The sequence below is a fragment of the Xyrauchen texanus genome, chromosome 42 (genome assembly GCF_025860055.1).
Source record: "Xyrauchen texanus isolate HMW12.3.18 chromosome 42, RBS_HiC_50CHRs, whole genome shotgun sequence".
NCBI lineage: Eukaryota > Metazoa > Chordata > Actinopteri > Cypriniformes > Catostomidae > Xyrauchen > Xyrauchen texanus.
In genome coordinates, this window is record NC_068317.1 from 22403788 (window position 1) to 22430946 (window position 27159).

Below are 27159 nucleotides of genomic sequence, written 5' to 3' on the forward strand. Positions count from 1 at the left end.
TTTGCTGTTTACCTTTTTATTGCAGCTGAGATCCCATTTACCCCCCTGTTGGAAATTCAGTTTCTCTTCAAAAAAAAAAGTGTATTAACCCTACCACTCTTGTCTCCATGACAACAGGCCCCTGGCTGTTATTTAGTATACTGCAGTCTGGTCCAAAACTCAGGCACTAATTCTTATCTACCCACCATGTTACCAGAACTTACCTAATTACTTAACGATTAACGGAACACCTTTACACCACATTTGCTTCTGCTACATCCAGGTCAGCTGCTTCAAATGTAATCAGGTTAAACAGTCGCTCAGTACACAAATCAACATTCTGTGTCCCTATAACAGTTCATACACCAGCTTGTTCCCCTGGCTGCAGATTTAGCTGGTTTCCAGCGTGACATGTCACATGTTTGCCTGTAGATGGCAGCAGCACTCGGGTTGGGATCCTTAGAGACAGCGGTTAATCCCCTAAGTCTCATAGTCAACACTTACTTATGTGCTCATTTATTCACTTAGCCAAATTACCCAGGGGGACGTAGGCTGTTTTTCCGTGCTCTAGTAGTGTTCGGTGTCACCTGGGGGGATTAAATGGAGATTCAGCTGCTGTCTCTTAATGATTTGATGATCTCAGCTGCCTGGGAAAAATCACATCGCTGCGCTTTCTCTACCCCTCCTCTTTCCCCTTATAATGTTTCCAGTTTATTCTTATCGTTTGCTAGTCTCCCTCCTCTTGCCTTCTGCAGCCGTGCCATCTTCTCTTTATTCCGGCCCCTCTCTCCTCTTTCAACTTTTCCTTTTACCCTTCTCCCTCTGTTCATCACCTTTTTTCCACTTTCCATAAATACAACCGTGTGTATGGCTGGGCCTGCAATCCTTCATCTCCAACACAGGAAATTAATTTAGCTCTAGAATGTCTCAAAGATTCAGAAAGAGGTATATTTTACTCATAAGTAAACATCAGCTGTGGAAGACATAAAATATAAATATTAGCTGTGTTGCGTCTGTGTGTAGTTAGTTTGTTGAGATGGTCATGATTAGGGCGAGGTATTAATACAGATTTCCTGATTCGATTCGAATTCACAAGTTCTAGATTCAAAGTTTACATTTACGTTTACATTTATGCATTTGGCAGACGCTTTTATCCAAAGCGACTTACAGTGCACTTATTACAGGGACAATCCCCCCGGAGCAACCTGGAGTTAAGTGCCTTGCTCAAGGACACAATGGTGGTGGCTGTGGGGATCGAACCAGCGACTTTCTGATTACCAGTTTACCAGTTATGTGCATTAGGCCTACATGCTACACCACCACCACTCCTATTAGTTTTATTTCGATTCAATATCTGTTCATATGTGTATATTTCAGTTATGATGTCTACTTTGCTTACATATGAAAGAAATTATATCAGGGGACCTTCTTATTAGGTACATTACAAAAATTCACATTTTGCAAATTATATATTTTTCCAAACTTTTGGTCTAATTTAAGCTTTATACAAATGTAAAAGTCTATGTATTCCATCAATAAAAATGATATTATATTGCATACATTATAGTATATTTTATTACATGTTCATTGTTTAATGCATCATTTATACTATTTACATTTATTTGTAGATCACGTGCTAAAAATAGGTCCCTTCTCTTTGAGAAAAAGAAAATGAGCGCATAGCTTCTTTAACTCATCTGTGATATTCATGATTAGAATAAAAGTTTGTTTTGATCAACTATTGTCTGTATCATTTGTCACAAAAGATGACAAATGATTTGCATGGATCTCATCTTTACACAGACACAAAGTACACAGAACAAGTCAAACCAAGTTTAAGGATGAACTTTGCCAATATAGCCTACTACTAAATCACTGGCAAGTGAAATCTGAAAATGTACTAGCCAGTAGCTAATCATAGACATTTTTAATTACACAGCACAAAATTTGGTCTAATTTGTATTTTGCTGACGAGCTGACAGTGTGCTGTGCTTTAGGTATTAGACCGTTTACACAATATAACCACTTCGGTCTTTAAATTTGTCCCTGCAAAGCACCATAGCCACAGCCATACAAATTCAGATGTATGTCTTTGGGCATTGCGTCATGTCCTGCCAAGGGCTGTGCATTTTTAAGACAGCACGTCAAGTAAAAATAGTCAACTTTTAAAAACATATCTTGAAACATTCTTTTCCATTCATTCTCTGATTGTTTTTGAATTCAAGAACAGATCATGCATAAATGCCCCATGAGGAACGCGTTTTAACTGGGTTCAGGTGAACCAGTATAATTATACAGGACTTCTTTGAGATTTGTTTAATTAAGTCAATTAAAACTTTCAGTTTACGCAGCATGGGTTTCAGCTTCTTTGCCTTTGTTACCTGTTTGTCCAGGACTCGACCCTAGTAACTTCTGAGCCCAACAGCAGCAGCAGCAACGTCCGGACAAATTGGACAATTTTCTGGTAGCACCGGCCCAGCTCACCAATGAGGAGCGCTACCGTGACTGTGAGAGGTTTACTTTCTCCTGCCCTGATTGCGGGACCGAAAACCTCTATGACAACATGTTTGAAGGGGCAGTGAGTTCACTCATACACTTCCATTAAAAGGCCTGATCTAATCAGCTAGCAAAAGGCTGAACAGGACAACCCAATATGTGCATTTCTCACCATTCAATTGTGTCCTACCTCAACATCCTGTTAAATAGTGTAATGACAAATAACAATAAATTTGTGATCCACAAATGATTATTTCCTCTGCACCAGGCTTTTACCGGCCTATTAATTTCATAGCAACGCACTTCATTTATAGAGGCTTGGCAGAGATGTGCAAAGTGAGGAGAGAGAGTTTTTGCCATAGCGTATTCCTAGAGCTTCTCGGTACACAGGATGTCCGTCATTCTCCAGGCCTAGGTCAGCAGGGGCCAGAAGAGCTTGTGTAATCTGCCTCTAATTAAGAGTCCTCAGACACACACACATGCTCATGCACAGCTTTCTCTTATTTAAGACTCAAAATAAGTGACTTTGACCCCTCCACAGCTCTTATCTCGCCGTTTAGATAACTTGCACTAACCTGGCCAGGGAAAGCTTGGAATTCCGGGAAAAACTGGTTGGCATTTACGTGTACTACAACTTTGATATTCATTTATAGTCCCTAATAACAAATATCTACATTGTAAACTATCAACCGCATGGTTATCCTGTGTACATAATGTTGATAGAGTTAAACGGGCTGCTCACATATGCTTTCTGGCTCTTACATATACTCCTATGTTCATCTGATAAGGTATCTAATTATTAGGAGTACAGCGTTATTGCGGAGATCAGGGTATGGGGAGGGAGTTGATGAAAGGAAGACTTTAAGAACAGCCTTGACTTACAGACACGGCAAATTGTTTTCTTATCAGAGCATGCTGCGGAGAGAGGGAGGACAACAGGAATGCAAACAGACATGCTGGATTGAGATGCTAGAGGCACTAAGAGCTGATATTTGCATAGACACACAGTTCCCCCTCAAAGTGCCGTTCAGTGAGAGAAGTAAAGATCATAAAAACGCTAATGGCATCAACTACCGGTGTGTGAATTGAACACCGCTCTTCACCGCTGCTCTGCTGTAAAGCTAAAAGTGATGCAAGTCTTTGTGTGAGTCAGTGAGCTTGAGTGTGTGTTGATGTATTAGCAATACACACACAATTTTTAAGGCATAATAAGCACCATAAACAGCTCTGATAGTGCCTGTGTGAGGTTAGTTTGAAAGGATATCAGGCTACAGTAGTTTCATTCACTGTTTAACTACAATCGTTTCCACTGTTTCTCAATGGGAGGCTCTGTGGCCTATTAGGCATAGAAAAGCTTGCAAAGCCTGCAAATCACCCCTGCAGTATGCCGTTTGTTACTCACTGTCACGTGGATACACAGCTGAAAGCTTAATGCAGTGCCATTATTTCTCCTGGGTATTTATTTTCCTATCTGGACACCCTAGAGCGTTAGTCCTGAGTGTACCTACATTTTATTTTTTATATGTTTGAATGTGTAATAGGTCAGGTCTTATAGCAATTAAAAGCTTCTTTGGGCATTGCCAGTCAATAAGATAAATGCAAATCTATGTTTTGTATGCTGTTGAAATGCTGTGTTTAAAAGTGCGTTTTTGTGGTTCTCAGGGAAGCACCTTGCAGCCCAGTCTGAAGAGTTGTTGCCACATCCCCTGTGGAGGCAGCCCATTGGATCATCCCATCCAAAAAAGCAACAAACTGCAACTGGACTTTCGCCGCCATATCAGGAAATACTACAGTGTGAGTATTAAACGACTCCTGCTGGAAGTGCACCGCCCATCTTGTACCAGATCGCCCCGTACTGGTGTGGTGATATGTCATTTCATAATTAGACGGAATCATAGACTAAGATGTCATCACACTGGAAGTGTTCTAAATCAATGGCAAATATTGTGACAAGAATTTGCACCAAAAGTTTGTAAATCTAGACCCACTGACCCAAAAACTTTTCTTATTTGGTCAGTAAGGTTTAAAAATTGTGCTCTGTGTGAATAATGCTAAGTTATATTGTACCCGGCAACAGGATATGATGTCATGCTCCTTGGCTTCTTTATTTTTATTTTATTAATTATTTAGAATAAATAATAATAAATAAAAAATATAAAAAATATACCAACTATTCCAGTAACCTACCAAATTGCAAGCCATGCAGCTTCTCTTTGTAATTGATGATTGTAATTTGTAATTTGTGACATTTAGATCCTTTCTGGTAAAATGTATTTTCACTAGGCAAATTTGTAGGCAGAGTTTCGCTCTCTGGTATTCATATGTATATGAATAGTTTGCACTGTCTAGTGTAGGGCTGCACAATGAATTGTATTTTAACCATGATCACTGTTTTTGTCTCTCACAGTTAATTAAGCATAACCATCTATGGTATTAATGAGCTAGCAAGCAGAAATTATCTGCTAGGTAAAGTTGCAAATTGTTTTTTGTTGTAGGCTGTGTCTACGGATGGCTGACCAAATCACAAGCTCTTTCGTAGTCCATTTTCACATCAGCTGACCCTTCACGCTCTCTGCAGAGGTTTGCCACTGACCGATCACTGTTTCACTTTCAAGCACACACTGAAATGCATAGCCGTGAATGTTTACTAGTATTGTATATCTTGTATGAGCACCACTTTGATCTGTAGTGTATTAAACATACTCGGAACAAACATGATCTGTTGTTTCATCTGCTTAAGAGCGGTTCTGTGCTCTATCCGCATGAAATCCATGTTATGCTCTGATTATGTGTGTTATATACAGAAAAGCTGTGCTCTGAGTTTGGTTCGTTTTGTGCATGTTGCGTGCACTGTAAACGTTATATTTAAAATGTTCTGGATTTACTTCAGTTCCACATTTGCATAATATCGAATATATTTGGCCATTACAAATGTCTAAACAAATCTAAAGGAACTCCATGGCACATGGCATTTCTCCATGTTTTGGAGGAGCACAAAACTGTTGTCACCTTCTGGTGACACAGAAAAAACAACACAGTCTTCTTTTAAAATATAAGGCTTGGTAAATTAATAATAATTATTATTATTTAATGGATTTTAAAAGAGGACTCCAATGTGAACACTCTACAGAGTAACTCTTATATTGGCAGTAAAGCATGAGTAAAACATGACATAAGAGTAGTTTTAATATCTTGATTTTGTTTAATGTAATTTCGTTTTTTAAATTGAAATCTAAGCAGTGGCAACAGTAATTTTTTGTTCATATTGTTCTGCCCTGTAATAAAAAAATGTTTTTATAATAATCGTGATTATCATTTTTACCATTATTGTGCTACCCTAGTCTAGTGTGACTGCTCCTTCAATCTTGTTATATATGGTAAAATAACAGCAACAACAAAAGATATAGGCTATATAATTTTTCTGGTTGTATTTCTTGTTCAAGATTTTATTCTCGAATTTGTACAGCTCAATAGCTGATTTAAATGTTCTGATAGTAATCATTTTTATATAAAATATATATTTATTATATATATAATATTAGAAATATATAATATTTATATTTATTTTGTTTTTGTTTTTTTAATTTTCAGAGAAAGACTGCACCCTCTTTCCCCATCCACTCCTAACATGGCACCTAACGTGTTATAATTTGAGCTTATCTTCAAACTGTTTGTTTATTTCATATCTTTATTTGAATTTCAGATGCGGCCTTTCACCTTTGAGCGTTTCTCTAAACGGCTACCGCCCCCCTCCTGCTGTGTCACAAATGGGTTTTATTTTGTTCACTTTCACAATTTTTTCACGCCAATGCAGAAATACAGGCCCTGGCGATGTTACAAGTGTGTTGATATTGGGCCTGCATTAAGAGCTCTGATATGTCTGTGTATCTTATTTGCCAGCTGAGTGTTTTGATTGATGGGTGTAATTGTAGAGTAGATCAGGTCCAATCAGTGCCAGGTACTGGAACTCTCCAGTTAGGGAACACTAAACTGTTGGGATGTTCTGGAATGCTGGGAGTATTCTGGAATATACTCAGCATCTTATGAAAATATATCATTGTAATTAGAAGGTTTGTGCAATGCTACATATTTTCAAAATTGACTAGTTGTTCAGGCAACCCACCAAATATTCTATTTTGAAAAATTTTGTATTGCACATCCTTGCTAAATTGCACAATAGCATAGTTTCTTGAGATGGTAAGCATTCCAGATTTTCACTGATTGCCATTTCGGGTTCACCTGACCTCAGTCAGCTGAGTTTCTTAGGTGGCATTTTCATAAGACACATTCTTGTCTCAAGATGCTTAAAAGTTGCACTATTTTGAACTTAACATGCCTTCCTAAGGCTAGGATATACTGTGTTTTTCCACGAGCATGCAGTTCTGTCTCCTGCATGTTCAAGTGCTCAGCCTTTCAAAATATACTCTTGATGCATTCAACGCTTGCGCACTGTGACTGCTCTGAGATACTCATTTTAGCGGAGTCAAAAACAGGTGCGTGTACCAAAGATCTAGAATGTCCATGTGTCTAGAGTACTGGGCTATACGCGGATTGTGCTGATGATAATATTTGCACCACTCGCAAAACTTATCAGCACACCATAAACTGAAGTATACTGTGGCCCTTAAGAACGCTATGTTCAAGATAGGAAAAACAAAAACGGTGCAAGATGAGACACTTGCTAAAGACTGTGTGCATGTGCATGGCCTTTTATCATGCAAAACAGATGCATGTCAGCATGCTAATATATATATGACCAATTAGCCATTTTCCCTCCCCGGTGTCATGTGACTCGTTAGTGTTACAAGGTCTCAGGTGTGAATGGGGAGCAGGTGTGTTAAATTTAGTGTCATCGCTCTCACACGCCCTCATACTGGTCACTGGAAGTTCAACATGGCACCTCATGGCAAAGAACTCTCTGAGGATCTGACAAAAAGAATTGTTGCTCTACATAAAGATGGCCCAGGCTATAAGAAGATTGCCAAGACCCTGACACTGAGCTGCAGCACGGTGGCCAAAACCATACCGCGGTTTAACAGGACAGGTTCCACTCAGAACAGGCCTTGACATGGTCGACCAAAGAAGTTGAGTGCACATGCTCAGCGTCATATCCAGAGGTTGTCTTTGGGAAATAGACGTATGAGTGCTGCCAGCATTGCTGCAGAAGTTGAAGGGGTGGGGGGTCAGCCTGTCAGTGCTCAGACCATACGCCGCACACTGCATCAAATTGGTTTGCATGGCTGTCGTCCTAGAAGAAAGCCTCTTCTAAAGATGATGCACAAGAAAGCCTGCAAACAGTTTGCTGAAGACAAGCAGACTAAGGACATGGATTACTGGAACCATGTCCTGTGGTTTGATGAGACCAAGATAAACTTATTTGGTTCAGATGGTGTCAAGCGTGTGTGGCGGAAACCAGGTGAGGAGTACAAAGACAAGTGTGTCTTGCCTACAGTCAAGCATGGTGGTGGGAGTGTCATGGTCTGGGGCAGCATGAGTGCTACAGTTCATGTGGGAACCATGAATGCCAGCATGTACTGTGACATACTGAAGCAGAGCATGATCCCCTCCCTTTGGAGACTGGGCTGCAGGGCAGTATTCCAGCATGATAACGACCCCAAACACACCTCCAAGACAACCACTGCCTTGCTAGAAACTGAGGGTGAAGGTGATGACTGGCCAAGCATGTCTCCAGACCTAAACCCTATTGAGCATCTGTGGAGCATCCTCAAACGGAAGGTGGAGGAGCACAAGGTCTCTAACATCCACCAGCTCAGTGATGTCGTCATGGATGAGTGGAAGAGGACTCCAGTGGCAACATGTGAAGCTCTGGTGAACTCCATGCCCAAGAGGGTTAAAGCAGTGCTGGAAAATAATGGTGGCCACAAAATATTGACACTTTGGGCCCAATTTGGACATTTTCACTTAGGGGGTGTACTCACTTTTGTTGCCAGCGGTTTAGACATTAATGGCTGTGTGTTGAGTTATTTTGAGGGGACAGCAAAATTACACTGTTATACAAGCTGTACACTCACTATTTTACATTGTAGCAAAGTGTCATTTCTTCACTGTTGTCATGTGAAAAGATATAATCAAATATTAAGAAAAATGTGAGGGGTGTACTCACTTTTGTGAGATACTGTAAATATATCATATTTGATACATTAGACTCAATGTCATTATCCTCCTTTTTTTTTGTGTGTAGAAGTTTTTCTTCATGCTACAGTGGTAAATCTTGGGGTATTTTCAGAGGACTCCCTGGACTTTTCAGAGATAACAAATGTTTGAGAGTTTGACCATGACAACATCCTCTCCTTGGTCTATAAATATGGATTGAAATGTGTCACAGCTCAACTCAGCACATCAAATACAATATGAATAAAATATTTTTTTAAATAATCTTTTTTTTTTATCATATGACATCTTATGCACCAAACACCATTTTGACATTTAAAAAAAGGGAAATTGTAAAACTTTTTTTATGTTGGGTCTTAGGAACATATGGTAAGATGACATCATAATAGATTGTAATGTAAATGTAAAAAATATCTTATAAAAAGTACATTTATAAGCTCTGTGAATTTTTTGTGGTGGGCATGAATGTAATGTAATGGTGATTTGAGAGATATATCTCAAAAGCCTGTTGTGTCATATTTGATGCATGTAATTTCAACTGGCTTTTTCAATCAAATAATATAAAAAATTAATTAACAAAGCACAATTTGCTTATATTCAGCAAAAACTCATTTTAAAATATCCGTAACAGTATAATCATTACTTTTACTTGATTCAAATAAGCTGTCATTTATCCCATCGAAAGACTCACTTTTCGCACAAGTCTGCCACCATTTTAAATAGATCGATATAAACATTGAAACCACTTTTTACAAAATCCATTTTCCAAAAATAACCACTAGATGGGCCATGTGAAACATACATTCCATAAGGTTTTTGGCTTTTCAGCTTGAACAGAGTGAAAAAGGAGCTGTCAAATTCTGTGTATCATATTTGATAAACACAGAGTTATAGGGTTAAAGCACAACCACACATTTTTTTTATAAAAATCTATATCGATTAGTCAGTCTCACAAATGGACTAGTCGATTGTTGGAAATTTAGGTGACAATCATGGCCCATCCTTGCTATTTAGACTGTTCTGAGATGCACATATCTTATTTGCAGTGCAAAGAAAGTTGTGGGGTATATTCTCCCACAGTGCTGTGCAGAAATCAATTAGTGGCCTGAATGTAGCCACCTCCCTTGTTGGGACGGTGCCTGTAGGCTCTTTTGTCAGTATGTGTGAAACAGCTGCTGGTAGTGAATGCCCCCCGCCCAGGCCTGGCTTCAGTGGACACAGCTCAGCCGTCCCCTCCCACACTAGGAGCAATGAAGAGGCTGATATTGTGTAATTAAGGATTCCTTTCAGCTGAGGGGAGAGCTCAAATAGAGTTGTTTGTTCGCAGAGATAGAGAGAGAAAGCCTGCCTGCATGAGGGAGGACTCACGGCTTACATGGTTACAGATTGGAAGTCAGCGGTGTTTGATGAGTTTCCTACGGAACACCAGTGAGGCATTAATCATGAAAGAAATCACTGCCATCTCCACCCTCAACCCACCACCATTACCAATAAAACCACCCTATAGAGACAAAGCAAATATGCTTTCCTCTTCTCTCCCTCCCTTTCCCCACTCTTCTTTCTTACTTGTCATGCTTTCTGACTCCTGGTGTCTTCAGCAAAATGAGAGTGTGGCACCCCCCGTATTTACATTAATGTGGGTTGCCATGGCGTTTAACAAATTATCGTAATTATGTTCGTCATGTTGTTCACCCTTGGTAACTGGCTTGGGGCTGTACTGGGGGGTGTTAGGACAGAAATAAATAAATAAAAAGGTGATAATCCTGTTTTGAACAAAAGATCAGATTGCTGTATAGAAAAGGCTTGATTTAAAGCAGAGATGTACAAAGTGGACGCATTTGCGGCCATTCAGACTCTCTCGGGCTCCGGAGCCACAGTCGATTGTACAGAGTGAATGTACAGCTGTTGATTACCAAGGAACAAAGCCTGTGAGAGCAGGGGTGGATTATGACTAGCAAGGGCCCCAGGGCCAATTTTCTTTTAGGGCTCTCCCAGTCCAATTGTCTTTTAAAGTTGAGATCTATGCAATCGAAGTCTCTTTTAATACCTGTTCTGGTATTTACAGTCAGATTAAATAAAACACACAGCACGGGTGTGGTATTTAAACCGCTCAGCCAAAACACGTTCGCTGAACAGCCGCTGTTCTCAATGAGACCGTACCAATTTAACGCTTGTTATACATATTGTAAACTCAATGTAAATATTACACATTTTGCATACATAATGCATATAAATATATATATATATATATATAAAGGGGCCATAGTAAACTAGGAAACAGTTTAACTTCATCAAACCTTTAATTTATTTAACAAATACATTAGGCTTCTACAGTATCTATGCAAGGGTGAAATTCGGCAAAGAGTTCAGGCAGTTCTGGCTCGCTCTGCTATATATTTTCCTACTCATCTGAATGATTGGATGCATTCCATTCAGAAGTGATCATCCCTACACTCTCTTTCCTTCAAAGACGTTACCCTCCATTGTTAGAGCTTTAAAGGGCTGAAAGTTGTGGTGTTCAAAATTTGGGAAATTTTTTGGGAATTTCTGTTTGGAATGATCCTACAGCTTGGCTACCATTATTATTCCATCAGAAAGCCCTGCTAAGGCATTTATGCCTTTTTTAAAGTGTCCAAAAATCCCCTAGACTACATTACATTGATATAATGTTTAAATGAGCTACGAGTCTGTTTTGGAATGTTCGTAATTTCAAAGTTTAGCTGTCAAAACTTACAAGCCCTTTAATCTGCTTTAAGATGTTCTTTCTTACTGTTAAACCTTTAAAAATATTCTAAAATAGCATTTTAAAATATTTTTAACTTTCAGGCAAGGTTTTGTCAGACCAACATTATAGCGTGTCTCAAACTTTATGTATCTAGTTTAATCAATGCTTTAGAACCACACAAAGTAAAATATACCTGAGCCAAGTTATTTTTTGTAATGTAGGGCAAACATGTAGTTATAGTAATGAGTAGTACTGTAAACATTTTTGTTCGTCAGCCCTTTTATACAAAGAATAAAGCTTAACCATATAAAGCCTAACATATGAAATAATAGTCAGAAAATTATATATTTTTTAAACCTATTTTTCTAAAAAATGAAATTAAGCACATGTTGCTTGAATTCAAAAAATACTAATTTTGAAATATTAGTAAAAATATAATTATTGTTAATTTACTTTTATCAAAATCAGCAAAGATGTCACATAAAAAAAGATGAGTGCATCAAAATATGAAGGTAGCTATTTTGGAAATTATTTGAAAATAGTCACAGGGACCTTTTGAGAGGGACTTGTATAAGCTAGGGGGCCCACATATTTAAGCATATACAACATTTATTATTAATAATTTATTTTAGATTTTTTACTTTAAATTTTGTATTTATTTAAATTTTTTTCAAATGTAATGGGCCACGAGACCTTGCAGCTCGTTAAGTTAAGCTCAGTTGACAGCATTTATGGCATAATATTGATTACCACAAAATTAACTTTGACTTGTCCTGAGGCACTTACAACGGAAGTGAATAGGGGACAATTTTTTATACACACTTTTTTCAAAAGTAAAGCCACAAAACAAACAATATGCATGTAAACATGATTTTAGTGTGATGGAATCTCATACTAACATTTCTGAGAAACGTTTTCGCCAATTTTACAAGTTTGTTGCCATGACGATGTAATGTCTACAAACCTTAATATGACAACAAAAAAAAAAAACACATTTAAACAACTTTTACAGCTTAAATAATACATGAGATTTAACAGAAAAATGTATTAAAGTGTCTTTATAAAATTATAAGCGTCACATTTCTGCTTTTTTTAAAACCTCCAAAAATTGTAAGTGCCTCACTCCTTGTAACATCGATTTTTGCTGCTTCTTTTTTTCCCTTTTTTTTTTTTATGAAAAAGTTTTGAGTCTAAATAACTTTTTTGGTAATCAAAATTATGCCACAAATGCTGTCGATTGATCATAACTTGTATTGAACCTGGAATATTCCTTTAAGCATGTTGGCCATGCACTTGCATCTGGGTATGCGTAATGTGTTCCAGCCTTAAGTATTAAATGCATAACTCATCCCACACCATTTGTGCAAAGTCTGATACCTCAAAATTTTTAGGTTTGTTGAGGAGAGGTTTGCTGTTACTTTTCTAGACAGGCTGGTTTACGGTTTTTGCTTGGTGGGCGATTAAAATGGGCTAAGAAATATCTAGGGACCATAATGTCATAGAGAATTTAGCCTGGGCTCTTTTGACTTGGGCCACTAAGCAACCACTCATAGCAACCACATGGCAACATGCTGACAGCCACTCAGAACATCGTAGCAGCTGCATAGCAACACCCTGGCTACCACCCACAACACATCTATACACATATGAAAATGTAGTTGTGACTTACTGCATCAGTTGTGCCATATTTTTCACTTTCAAAAAGGTTAAATAAGATGTCAAAGTGCTAAGTTTTAATTGAAGTCAGAGGTAATTTTAAATATACTAGATAAAACCGAGACACTGCTGCAGTAGGGGAAAAAATGCAGGTATAGATGTGACAGTGAAATTGTGAAATGTAGAAAGCGAGGGAGAAAGGAGGAGAGCAAGAGCATTTTTCCGGTAGCTTGCACTGATCTGTGGGCCCCAGTCTTTGCCCAGTGTTTGGTTAAATTATGTGGAACTCATTTGACGGCTGCAGAAGTGGCTGTATTCACAGTGTCAGGTATCGACTGGTATAATTATGCAATTATGAAGCTTTATCTTGCCTCTCTCACAGAGCAAGCTTTTAGTGTTTCAATTAGATGTTTTTTTCTCTCTCTTGCTCTGTTTTTATCTTTTTCCCCCAATCCTCCTTCCTCCTTGGTTACAATGAGGATGCAAAAGGAGACTGCATATAAAATAAGCAATATCAGTTTGTATGTTTGTCACCGTGTTTAAATAATTTTGTCTGTACATGTGGTTTGCAATGTCAAGGTTAGATTCTAGTGTTTAGAAGAGGAATGTGTCCTCTAATAAGTGAAATTGTGAAGATTTGAGGTTGAAGCCTAAAATTTACACACTGCATGTATGCGAAGGCAAACGCTTCTATCTAAACAAGCTCGATTTCATGAGTCATTGCAATCCAAATATGTCAGAATGCAACTCAACGCAATGGAATTCGTTGCATTTTCAGCATTACCACAAGGGGGGCTATTACAGGCTTTAGTGTAGACTGCCTTCTGCGGTCAGTTTTCTGTCAGGTCAACTTCTGTCAGGAGAGAACAACAGTTTGTGCTGCCAGTAGCAGTAATGCAAGAACGCATATAAAATATGTATGTTGAATTTACTTGCTGATAATGTGTTGGCCAAGGATTAACTATTGCATGTTTGTGCTTGACCTATTTCTACGTTAATTGATATGCCTTGCATTAAATGTGACACATGGGCACTAATTTGAATGTATTGGTAATCTTTTATTTTTTGTAATCTGTCCTTTTTGGTATGAACAACTGAGAGTTTTGATAGTTGTCCATCCAACCATTTCCCATCAAATCAGACCATTGTAAAAGTGTAAAACACCTGTCTCCACTGTAGCTGCGCATTTCTGAGTTGGCCTGTTTGCGTTCTGTCTTCTACTAAGTCCATGGGAACAGTACTGTTGGTTTAGTCTTGGGCCTCTAGAAACACAAGTTCCGTTAAGACAAACAGAGGGGTGATTACACCGGCGCTTCCTTCAAATCGAAAGCCAAACAGCTCACATATGTTTGGATTCAATTACACACTCTGGGTTTTCCTCAGCCCTGGGGCTTACTGATAATTACCCTACTAATATCGGCCCCTCCACACAAAACGCCACCCAGATGAGATTACTTGGAAATTAAAAAAATTAAAAATGTATTCTAATAATTCAGTGAGGTCTTAACAATACCCATTTAGGCAAAATGCATTTAACAGCACAGGTGAGACCATAAGACACATCTCTGGGTTGAATGGGGCGATAAGCTGAAAAAAGACCATCCAGAGATGCTTGTACCTCAGGAAATAATCCTTTTCAATTATCCTTTTAAATAAACCTTTTTGGTTTTATCCTGTTTTTTTATTTTTTATTTCCAGTTATCAAAATGTAAAAAATTCACAGCCTATTTTACCTCCATAATGTGATGTATTTCAGAGTGAAACATGTAATTTATGTTAACGATAATTTTTTTATTTGGTAAAACTAATCACTCCGGTTTGGTTACTCACCTATAATGCCACTTTTGGTTAACATTATCCAATATCCTGTGTGGCAGAGGTGAAAGAGAAAAATTGGGTTTATTTTTTACTTCATGTTGTTGTCTTTTAAATGTTGTTTACGTAAGAGATCTGGCCTAGTTCTAATACACAACAAGTGCGTGTCTTTTGACATGTTGACATGGCGCTCATACGGGCTGCAGAAATTGTGAATCCAGCTTGCTTTCATATCCCCAACCACATCCTTTTATTTCCTGTTTTCTCCATCCTTTGCCAATAAATAACGTTTGCAAAAAGGACAGAAGAATGTCTTAATTATGTTAAGATGTTGGCAGCTTCTTTAAATACTTAAGACTTTATAAGGATTGACAGTATATAAGGTGTTAATAAGGTGTTAATTTCTAATCTAATTGATGCAAAAGTAACAATGTTACTTTGATCCAATCTGTATATGGTAACTACAATAAACCGCACTTGTGACAAATTTCCATTGTTTTTCCTACCTCTCTTTAACCAGTCCCTATTTCCCCATCTCTGTATCTGTGTCTCTCTTTCTCTCTTGTTTCAGTATCTATATGTTAGTGTATAACAGGGTAGGTGGCGGTAATGATTCAGGGACAGGTGCTCTTCTGCTACTAGGGGTTTATTTAGTGCTCGGTCATTAGCAGGGCATTACCCCCTGGCCCCCGCTGTAATAACAGGGGCAGGAAAGGCAGTGGCGGCAGGGGGCAGCTGCATCTGCTCCATTGCTGAGGCCTCACACAGCCCCACCACAGGCAAGAGCACCAGCCGCACATCTCCTGGGGGCCACAGCCATCACTGCTTTGAGGGAGGATCATTTGACCATCACTTCTATGAATTATACAGTCTTTGGGTTGCTTTTTAATCTTTATCTTTTAATCTCTCTGTACACAGGGTTGGCTGCTTTGTGAGGACCAGGCTTGTCAGAACCAAACTCGTCAACTGCCGATTGCGTTCTTAAGATCCGGACCAAACTGTTCAGCCTGTCTTAGATCCACACTGAGGCCTGAGGTACTGCACAGCCTATACAGTTGGTTCTCAATACTGCAGGACCCCAGCATTACACATTTTAGATGTCTCCCTTATTTAACACGCCATATTCTTCTGATTAGCTCATTATTAGGGTATGAGATGAAGGAAATATCCATGTGTGCAGTGCTGGGGTCCTCCACTACCAGGCTTGAGGAACACTGCTCCAATCTTTACATAAACACTCATTAGTTTGTCCAGGTGGTGGTGCTGTGGAGCCTGTGAAAGTTTTTTTCTGTTACAGACCAGGCCTTGTCTTCCCACTTCCGCTTCTATCTTATTCCTTCTCCCCTTGATTTATCCCCTGACCATATTTCTACCTCACTATATATCACTGGACCTGTATAACCTAGCCGACATGATGTTGGTTTAATTTCTGCTTTAACAAGTGGCTGTGATAAGAGGAACCAGCCTTTAGTATGACTCGGCCTTGGACAGAACAGGCCCACCGCTGGAGGGTGTGTGTGTGAATGTGTTTGTGGTTTTAAATTGTGTCCTTCTCCTCCCACTCTCACTTCATCTTGTGAAAACTTGGGGGGGAAAAAAGCACACTTTTGCACAGTATGATGCAAAACTAGCCATTTTAACATCGGTTAACACTATTCAATAGCCTGCTTGGCCTAGATGACCTTGGAGGAAAAGGAAGTCTTTTCAGAGGCAGAGTAAATTTTTATTTTTCATTTTATTTTTCAATTCATAATTTTCCTTTTAGCTAAAGTTTACAAGACATACTTTTTTGGTAATAATTGGCAAAGAACTGTGCACAGTGAGAATAGTTACATTTAATACGAAAGTATATGGGGTCAATTTCGATTTTTTTGTTGACTTCATGTGTGCTGTTTGTGAAACACTTGTGCTGGCCGTTTGGGTTTAAAGGAATAGTTCACTCAAAAAACAAAAATTCTAATTTCTTATGCCCTAATGCCATCCCAGATGTGCATTACTTTCTTCTGCAGAACACAAAGTAAGATTTTTAGAAGAATATCTCAGCTCTGTAGGTCCATATAATGCTAAGTGGTGGCCAGAACTTTTAGCCTTCAAAAATCACATAAACGTAATCCATAGCCACTTTTCCTCTATTGGGCCAGTGCGAGCCAGGGCCATAAACTGGTCAGCCAGGGTCAATAGCCTCGGACCACGAAACGTGAGGCCAAAATCGCTCTGCATTCCCACTATGAGGCCAAAAGCTCCGTAACGTTGACCTAAAATACCCCACCCTGGTGCAAACGTCATACACCCTGCCAATTTCATAAGCTAAAGCTAACTCGAATGTTATCTAGAATATCAAGTTTATATCTTATGGAAACGTTAGCTAGCTAGCAAGATCATTTAATGTTGACAACTCACTGATTTAAACTGCAGTGGTGTCCCAAGTGGTTTTCCACTATCAGCAGGACAATGTCCCAGCACACGTCCATGATCTCGTACCATGGAAAGTTCTTCCTTTGGGCACCGCTTTGTCCACTGTGCATCTTTTTTTGATTTTCTCCTCTCTTCTCCCCAATTTGGAATTCCCAATGCGATTTAAGTGCTCGTGGAGGCGTAGTGACTCGCCTCAATCCGTGTGGCGGAGGACGAATCTCAGTTGCCTCCACATCCGAGACGTCAATCTGCAGCTCATCACGTGATTGTTGAGCGTGTTACCACAGAAACATAGCACATGTGGATGGAGGCTTCACACTATTCTCCGTGGCATCCATGCACAACTCACCACTTGCCCCACCAAGAGCGAGAACCACATTATAGCGACCACAAGGAGGTTTGCCCCATGTGACTCTATCCTTCCTAGCAACTGGGCCAATTTGGTTGCTTAGGAGACCTAGCTGGAGTCACTCAGCACACCTTAGATTCCAACTCGCGACTCCAGGTGTGGTAGTCAGCATCTTTACTCACTGAGCTACCCAGGCCCCTGTCCATTGTGCATCTTAACGGATTTGTAGTGTCTGCAATTTTTTTAGCGGAGATGCAGGTGCGTGACGACACAAATATCTCTGCACCCAGAGATGTACAAAGTTAGTGATAAACATTCACTTTTATTAAATTATCTCGATCAATGAGTCAAAGTTCCTACATTACAAGATGTTAACTTGTTTAACAAACGTTTGCAGAAACTGTTTATCAGTTGGGTTGCTAGGAAACCGTCAAATCTCTGTTATGCTAATGGGAGCGTTGCGTTTTGGTTGTTTAAATGTAATTTTCCAAGCATCTGGCAATCGAATACCTTTATGGTTGGACTTCGAAGAATTCAAGTAGGAACATCCCACATCCAGATAGAATGAAATGCAGCACAAGTGTCTCACTAAACTCCACCTTTGACATTGACCACGCCTCAATCCCCAGTTGGCCTTCTTTGGCCCAAGTGTAATTGGCGGCCGTTGGCCCCGAATAAGCCCTGAGGAGGCATGATTAAGCCCGGAACTGACAATGGGGACACAACTGGCCTTGGCACGCACTAGCACGCCTTCATTTAGCACGACAGTGGAAAAGCGGCTCATAAGACTCCAGTGGTTAAATCCATATTTTCATAAGCGATGGATGTGGGTGTTGAAAGAGATCAATATTTAAGTCCTTTTTTACTATAAAGTGGCAGCTTTCTGTGAAGAGATATCAATCACTCTCTTGTTTTTGCCCTGTACCTAGATGGAGCTAAAGATGTCCCTTCCAAAATAAGTGTCCCCTCTGTCCCTTGTCCTTGTTAGGGACCGAGACATACACCCCAATTTTTTCTTCCTCCCTTATTCTTTATTTCTCCTCCTCTATTCCATCTGCTTTATTTCTGCGTCTAGTTCTGTGGCGACAGTTTGAAACCCAAAAGGACAATTTCTCTTGTCACCATAGCCACTTAGCTGTCCTCTGCTCTGCCTGGTGAGATGGCAGTTTAAACTGCTGGCTGAATAAAACATTAACTTCCTCACCCCTCTACCGTCCCTCTGTCATTCTGGGCTTTAAAGCTCTGCTGACAGCAATGTGTCTCCACGGACACAGAGACATTGACTACCATTGTATCCAGATTAAATGGAAGCATAATAGGCACCCTTGGCTGATTGGACGGTAATTTGAAGGAGTTGTACACAGGTGCAATTTGTAATATTTTCAGTAAATTAAAATTTTTCTCTCTTTCTCTCTCTCTCTCTCGTTTAACACTGGCTCTCCCCCACAACCTGTTTTTCGTTTTCAGCTGCTTTCCCTCCCTCATAGATCTCTCCAACCACCAGCCCCTCACCCGCCGTCTTTCTCTCTCTCTCCCTCTCCATTTTATTGATGTACATTCAGGCACCCATTAGGGCTTCCTTTTTTCCCCTCTAGTGGAAACTGCAGCATGTTAATTTTCACACAAATTACAGCAATAGCAGGTATCTCTATTTGAGACATTATAACAGGAGCAATCAGGGATAATTGAGTGCCTTTCAAATGGTAACCGGCGCATTCACTTCAATTCAAAGCCAGTCCATTTATCGTCTAATCGCTCTTTAAACACTGAATTTCTGGGAACAAAAATTCTTGTCATAATTTTGCTTAAGTGTATTTGGAAATCACAGTCCTTTGAGCAAGGATAATTGAAATCAAATCCCTTTCACGGGAGCTGACATTTCTACATTTCCCCCCAATTGAAATTAATTTCAAAAATTGAGCATGAATATCTTCAAATAGCAGGCAATTATACCTTTCAATGGGGAGAAATTATGTGCACAAAAAGTGGAGACATCAACTGGCGCTTCAGTTAAATGTCTTTGTTTCCAACTGTGTTTGCCTTGTAAAGATTTACATATATTGACTCGTTATGAAACCTTGTGATGCCGATCGCCTTCCTTTTTCAACGCAGCCCGTTAAAATTAACTCCGATTGGACTATTCTTTTTTTTGTTTGTTTTCTTTGTTAAGCCTCGTTAAAACTGCTTGGAGATTTTTATTTTTTTTTCCCCATCCTCTCCTTTTGCAGCTGCACAGATCTGCATGAATTGAAAGAGTAACCATTTTCTTTGCTACCCAGACTCAAAAGGGGTATTATACATCCTTTAAATATAAGCACCATGGACATATGGAGAAATAATTTCAGCCCTGTATCTTTAGATTATCCACATCATAAATTTGATTAATCTATTTACAGATTATACGGCCTCTAATATAAACCATGGATTTACTTGTTATGTGTGTATTTAAGATTTTATCTCAACTTTATGTAGGGTCTATGAATGTGTACTTTTTCCACCCCCTTGGTCATGATGCATGGCCTTACAATGGTATGCATTGACACTTTTCTCTTTAATTTCCCCATCCACAGCTCTTCCGACAGGTTACTTTTGGGCTGTACCAAAGGTTTAGTGGTACTGCTGTAGGAAGTGTTCCCTGGCTGACATGTCTCTCTCTGGGGGCTACAAAGGGATACGTGCTTGTAGGGTGAAGGGGGATGAGGTGGGGGTCTCAGGAGAGAGGCAATTTCACAGCTGGTTTGCTCCCCAGTCACTCAGGCTAAAAATGCTGCAGATTTGTGAAGAAAATTGAAATGGTGTCAGTACAGGAACAAAGCATTGAGCCGAGCAAAGCTGGATAAGGGAGGGGCTTATGTTTGTGGGGTGGGGGGTTAAATTTAATAACATTTGACGATGCCTTCGTCACTCCCTCTTTGACACCTGTCAGCACATCAGTGAAGCTTGTCCATTCACTTATTGTGGTTTAGTCTCCTTTTAAGTCTACGATTCTCAGTATTTTTGGGCAGAATGCGGTTTGCATGCACGCGTGGATTCAGTGGAGAGCATGTTTACGTGCACGTGACAGTCTGGCCCTGCATTTGGCGCTGATTATAGAAGTTCCATTATGGCTGCATTGCTGAATCGACAGGCATGGCTGTTGACTAGCCGGTGCATTATGGGTCAACAGCTGCTGGGCTCATCGGAAGCTGTAGAGGGCAATTAAAAGCCGGTCTGCTGAGGAGAGATCCCATGCTAAACTCTTCTGGCACCCACATCGCTCTGATTCTATGGTGACATGAGAGACTGTGACCCAATAACAGCAATTAACATAAAAGTATAATGGCTTATCAAATTGACAGCAACAGTTGTTCATCAGATCCACACACGGTGCCTTATCAAAACAAACTATTATGAAAGAGGTAATTTCAGAGCTGAACGTCTCTCTCTCTCCCTCCCCATTCTCTTTTATTTTCTCACTCGACCTGCGTGCCTTTGGCAGTTAGACACATGGGTAACGGTAATTACAGCTGAATTTACAAACCAAACACCGTTTCTTGCTTTTGTCACGAGAGAAGGTGGGGTGTACACTGGCTGATTTTGGCCAATCAGACAGTTTCAGAGGTTATGTGACTCCAAACTTGTGCTCTGACTGAGCTTGTATGCGTTTGTCTCTGTCTGTGACAATGGAGAATATATGACAAACACTACCTGTCTACACAGCTGTAATTAGCACAGGTGATTCTCCAGTTTCCTTGATTGAGTCGCACCAATCTCATTATTGGAGATTTCCAGTTGATTTCCTGCTCTGGTTGCTGCCGGCACACTGCACGATTGTTTGTAGCTTGCTAGCCTGCTTAGCATTGCTTATAATTATTCTGATACGTTCATCATTTTATCATATGCACCCAATTTCTCTTTTTCTTTTTTTCTTTTCCTGCTTGTCTAGACCTCACATCTCGACTGCGTGCATTTATTTCTACACTGTGATTACACAGATTATTGCATCAATCTCAAACATCTGCTGATCAGGAACCACATTGATCTCAAACCGCTCGCCACTCAATAACCATAACAACAACAATCAATTGCGGTAAGTCATGGCATCTGCTCATGTTAGTTTTTCCTGCATTGCATACCACATGTGTACTACAGCTTCTTCAGTCAACAGTGAGGGATTCACATATTATAAATGTAAGGAATTAGTCTGGCTGATGGAGAAGATTAATGCGTTAGAGACACTCATCCGAACACTAGTGGAGGTCAGTGAGAAAGAGAATCTTGTAGATACTGTTTCGGATGTGGGTAGTACAGCAAGCAACACACACACTTTGGTTCCGGCTGTAGAGCCCCTGCAGCAGGGTGTTTGGGTGACGTCTCTGCGGCATACTCGCTCAATTAAGATACATCACTCTTCCGGTCCTGTTAGGGTTTCCAATCGATTTTCCCCACTCAGTGATGCACCCACTGAGAATCATGTTGACAGAGCCTTAATAATAGGTGATACTATTGTAAGGAACGTGGAAATAGAGACTCCAGTCACCATTGTTAAATGCATTTCTGGGGCTCAAGCATCTGATATCAGGTGAAATTTACAAGTGCTGGCTAATGATAGGGTTAGGGTTAGTTTTTCATGTCGGCATTAACGATATCCGGCTTCGCCCATCTGAGATCACTAAAGATAATGTTAAAGAGGTGTGTGAACTATGTAATATGCTCTGGCCCCCTCCCTGCTCATCGTGGTGATGAGGGTTATAGTAGATCAGTGTCACTGAACAGCTGGATGTCTGAGTGGTGTCTGAGAATAGCATAGGATTTATAGATCATAGGAAGTTTTTTTGGGATAGACCTGACCTGCTAAATAGAGACAGACTCCATCCCTCCAGGGAAAGTACAGCTCTCCTCTAGTAATTTGGCTTATAGTCTTAATAGTGATAGTATTTCACTAATGGGGGCCCAGGTCAGGAAGCAGACAAACTGGTTCATCCGGACATCCGGTTCATTCATGCCTTGAGACGTTACAAAAGAAAAAAAGAAAAAATTAGATTAATGTCAAACTTCAAGAAAACTAAAAAAATTAAGATAAACATCATATAAAGGTAGGGATACTAAACATTAGATCTCTTTGTACCAAAACACTAATTGTAAATGTAATTATTACAGATCATAGTTTGGATGGGCAATGTTTGAACTAATTTGTTTTGAACTAATAATGCTTAATTTAACACCGTAAGATATAAATGAAAAAATCTGTCATCTTTTTGCCCTTTGCTACAGTTTATAGATCACCTGGGTTTTCTCTAGCATTCTTGATATTGTGCCATGGTACAATGATCACACTCATGCTCGAGAGAAGCTCGGAAAATGGAGCGCAAGTGGAAGAATACAAAATTAGAGGTATTTCGCAGTGCATGGAAGGATAGTGTCTATAGCCACAGACAAGCACTAAAAGCTGTTAGGTCAGCATATTTTATCAACTCTGGTTTGATAAAATTGGTTGGGAATAAAGCATGGACTGAACCAAATATTCCATCACAGCACAATAGTAATGACTTTTCATTGTTGTTACATTGGATATCTGTTAAATTTCGTATTCATTTTCAAATTCTGTTAACTACATACAAAGCTTTGGATGGTCTAGCTCCACAGTACTTAAAGGTGCACTCAGTAATTCTAATCCAATACACTTTTTATCAAATTCTGCAAATATCTCCTCAAAGTCTGCTAGCTGTCCATTCTGTGGGTGGGGTGAAAAATAATCTAATATTTGTTCACAGCTCTGGCTCTGAAAATGGTACAAAAACAAGGTGGATCAGACCGATCCACATAACACTACTCCAGCCAATCAGCAACAGTGGTGGTTCTTGTGTGTGCATAGGATGGGGGGGTTGGGGCAGAGCGAGAGGGAAATTCATTTGAAGAGCGAAAGCAAATCTGGCTGATGTGAATTTACTAAACTCTGAGGACAAATGGCTGAGAAACAGACCAAGAGAAAAAGGTTGGACGAATATAAACTAAAAAAAGAAGTATTATGATAAGTCGAGCGCTAGGATATGCGTCAACATCGCCGTGGCTTTTCAGCAGTGAAGAGACCTCCGAGAGGTAAAAGGCTTGAAGACAGATGCAGAAGTTGCTCTTTTTCTTCTTGATAGGTGGGTGACATAAATTATGTAATGTTTCACAGAACCCATATATGCTGCTGTTGCGATTTGTTAGATTTAGTAGCAGGAGAGTTGTGAGTGTCTGGAGCTGGTGTGTGTAAAACTGTCTTGTGTGCATGAATCTGGGGGGCGGAGTTCCTAAAAGAAGTACTGAAAGGGAGGGGTATGTTTGTTTTGACAGTTGAGTTCAAATATCAACAGTGTTTCTCAGGAATCATTGCACCTTTAAGTGACCTTTTGACATGCTATATTCCATCACGTTCATTACGATAACAAAATTCTGACTTGTTAATAGTTCCAGCTCCATTCTTGCTTGGTGTCGGACTCCACTGCTATGTGTCTCTGAGTGATGACGACTAAATGCAGCCAGTGCTAGCCAGACATCACTTCAGTCTTTTATTATGTACTTCAGAGGATGAACTGATGCCATCTCCAACTGTAAGACATCGGATAAATAATATGCCACTGCGTGAACCTTGGACTTAGGATGGACCCCACCGAACCTCACCGAAATGACCTGCCAGTTGAACTGCGATGCATCACCTTTGTCTATTTATGGACTACACTCTTGAAATGGAATACATAGACTATCATTTAACTGCCAACAAAAGCCTTCATCAGCCAACCAACAAAGGACAATGCATCAATGTGAACTTCTGCAGTTCATCCAGGATGGATTTCAAAGACATTAGTCATTAATCTTACAGTTCATAAAAGACAATTTTTTAAACACTGGACCTTAACGCTTACTTAGTTTAATAATCTTAAACCATGACCTACATGGCACACAAATAACTAATATTGGGCATTATATCAATGTTAGTTAGCCAGAGGGGAACTGGCCCCCACAGTGAGCCTGGTTTTTCCCAAGGTTATTTTTCTCCATTAGCCAACATCTTATGGAGCTTTGTGTTCCTTGCCACAGTCGCCTTCAACTTGCTCACAGGGGTTCTAAATACAATTATTATTGTAACAATTTACAATTATATTTAATCAAATGACACAATGATCACTTTAAGACTTTAAATATATTAGTTTAATTTTTTTGTTAATGCACAATTTTCTGTAAAGCTGCTTTGAAAAAATATGTGTTATGAAAAGCGCTATACAATTAAAAATGAATTGACTTATGCCTTTCATTTTCCCGGGGCAATAACACACTACTAAACTACAGCAGTATGATTTTAGCTAATTGGGTTTTCCCTTTTCTGTCTTCCACATTATATTGAATATGCATTGGAATAATCAGCAGCCTCAAGTGTCACTAAAGAATTTGTAAATATCTTTGAATTTTGAAGTAACGGCTTGTTTTTTTTCCTACCATTGATACAGTAAAACTTTGTTACACATTTTTGATAGATACTGAAAGAAAACTATATTTATCTGTTTTTATTTTTTTCTTGCTGATAAAATGGTGTCATTAGTGCTAGAGCTGTCACTGTACCAAATTTTCAGTAGCTGACACCATTACCAGTTACATTTTATGGAACACATTACATTGATTTACTGTTTATAAAACACTGAAACTGCCAGGTGAAAAACAATCTGGAATAATTTGTGACAGTCTCATGAAGTCGCTTTGCAACCTGAACAACTTAAGAGCGTAAAATCTTTGTGACACCTTTGCTAGATGCAGCATAGTGAATAGTAAAACAGAACGCAGGTGTCTCGAGATGCATTTATAAATATTATAATTCAAAGTCTCTTGGTATTTTCAAATCTTGCCTTAAAAAAGCCATTTCAAGTTGGCTTTCAGTTTATGTAGTGTTTGATTCACTTTATTGTATATGTGTGTATTTTATTCTTTGGTTATGTGTATTTTGTTGTTTTTTGGTTGTTCTTACTTATGTAAAGCACTTTTAGACGTCACTGTTAAAGGCTCTATACAAAATACAAATTTAGTATTATTATTATTATTATTAAAGTTATTTTCAACTAAACAAGGTGTCTGAAAATTGTGGCAGCCCTCTGCGAGACACTGATATGCAGCAGAACGGTCACAGACGTCCATTCAGTGCTTGTTCACATAGAAAACAATTGGCTAAACTGCAAAAAACAAGTGTGAACAGCCCCTTGCTCACCCTATACTTGGAAAAACTGGTCCAAAACCAAATGGTTTGTTGCATAAAGTCAGGCTCGGATCGGGTTGAAGACCCTATTTTAAATGTAAAATAACCAAATATGGATTTTGGTATTCGAATATAGGTGCATCAAACTGTTAACCAAATGTTCGTGCACATTCGTTATTCTAACAAATAAACAAAATGCATGTTAAAGGAGGATAATTATTCATTGTTTTTACCACCAATAGACTAGTGACTCGTATGGCTCAGTTGGTACTGACTGACTTTTCATTATCATTTTGGAGGTTACTCTGATTTTTATAATGGGCACACATTAAATTTGTTGCGTATTCAGACCAAGGCTGGTTTGGCCGCAATGTCCATATTTGGTATTAAATTTAGTCTTTAAAACAGGCACTGTAGGAAAACGTTATTGTTACGTATATTTTTATTGTATGATCAGTTGGTTCCTAGTGTTTGTGATATTCCTTATCTGCGCAATCAGATTTGTTTTCTTGGTATATTGCAAGAATCAGAGGTCATAGCTGAATTCTGTGTTGAATACAGAGTTAAATGTTACATTTACAACTTGTGTTATCCCTGTTGCACCTGGAGTGCTGCTGTCACAGGTGATGATACATAGTGTTTCCAAAAACACTGCTTGACAAAACTCTGTGTTGTTCAACATTTAGTCAGGTACTTGCATTGCCTTTTGAACAAACCATGTTAAACACTGTTACCTTGTTGTTGGTTAACCTTCAGTTTACTCTGTATTTCATCTCCCTGCTTGTTGTAATGTCTGCTGGACTGGTTTAATCTGTGCATTTTCTTTTCTCGTTTTAGTATTCAGAGAAAGCCCTGTACATCCAGCTGAGCTTCTACAGATAATATGCCATTAACAAAGTTCTGCCAGCGGAGGATAAATGTAAGAACATGCATTCACATCAACTTGGCCCATTACTAATTAACACAATGTGCTCACAAACATTATTGAATATAAACACTCGTCCAGCATGTATTTACAACTCACACTCATTTTTACACTTGCACACCTCATAGTGGATGGAGGCGGCCACAAGGTTGGGTTAAGAATCCTCAACTCCTCGAGTCGACAGCCGTAATTCAGGCGACAGATTCAATCACGGAACAGTGTGGTGTGGAATGCAAAGCGGCCAATCAGTTGGAAGAAAGAGGGGAGTGAGAGAGAGAGCCTCTTCTCATCCTGTAGGCCCTCGGTAATAGCGCTGGCTATGTTGATTGAAAACAGTTTTTAGATTTTGGAAAATGATAGGGCGAGTAATTGGAGAGAAGGCTAAAGGATAGCCCTTCATAAATAATGGGACATGGAGCATATGTTTTCAGCAGGTCGTTGGAGGATCCAGACCGCTCACG

At 39.3% G+C, this 27159-nt stretch overlaps 1 pseudogene; it reads left to right on the plus strand.

The window, feature by feature from the left end:
* The window catches only part of LOC127635019 (DNA polymerase alpha catalytic subunit-like), a 63963-nt pseudogene extending 37280 nt beyond the window's left edge, over positions 1 to 26683 (plus strand).
* The last annotated feature ends 476 nt before the right edge of the window (positions 26684 to 27159 follow it).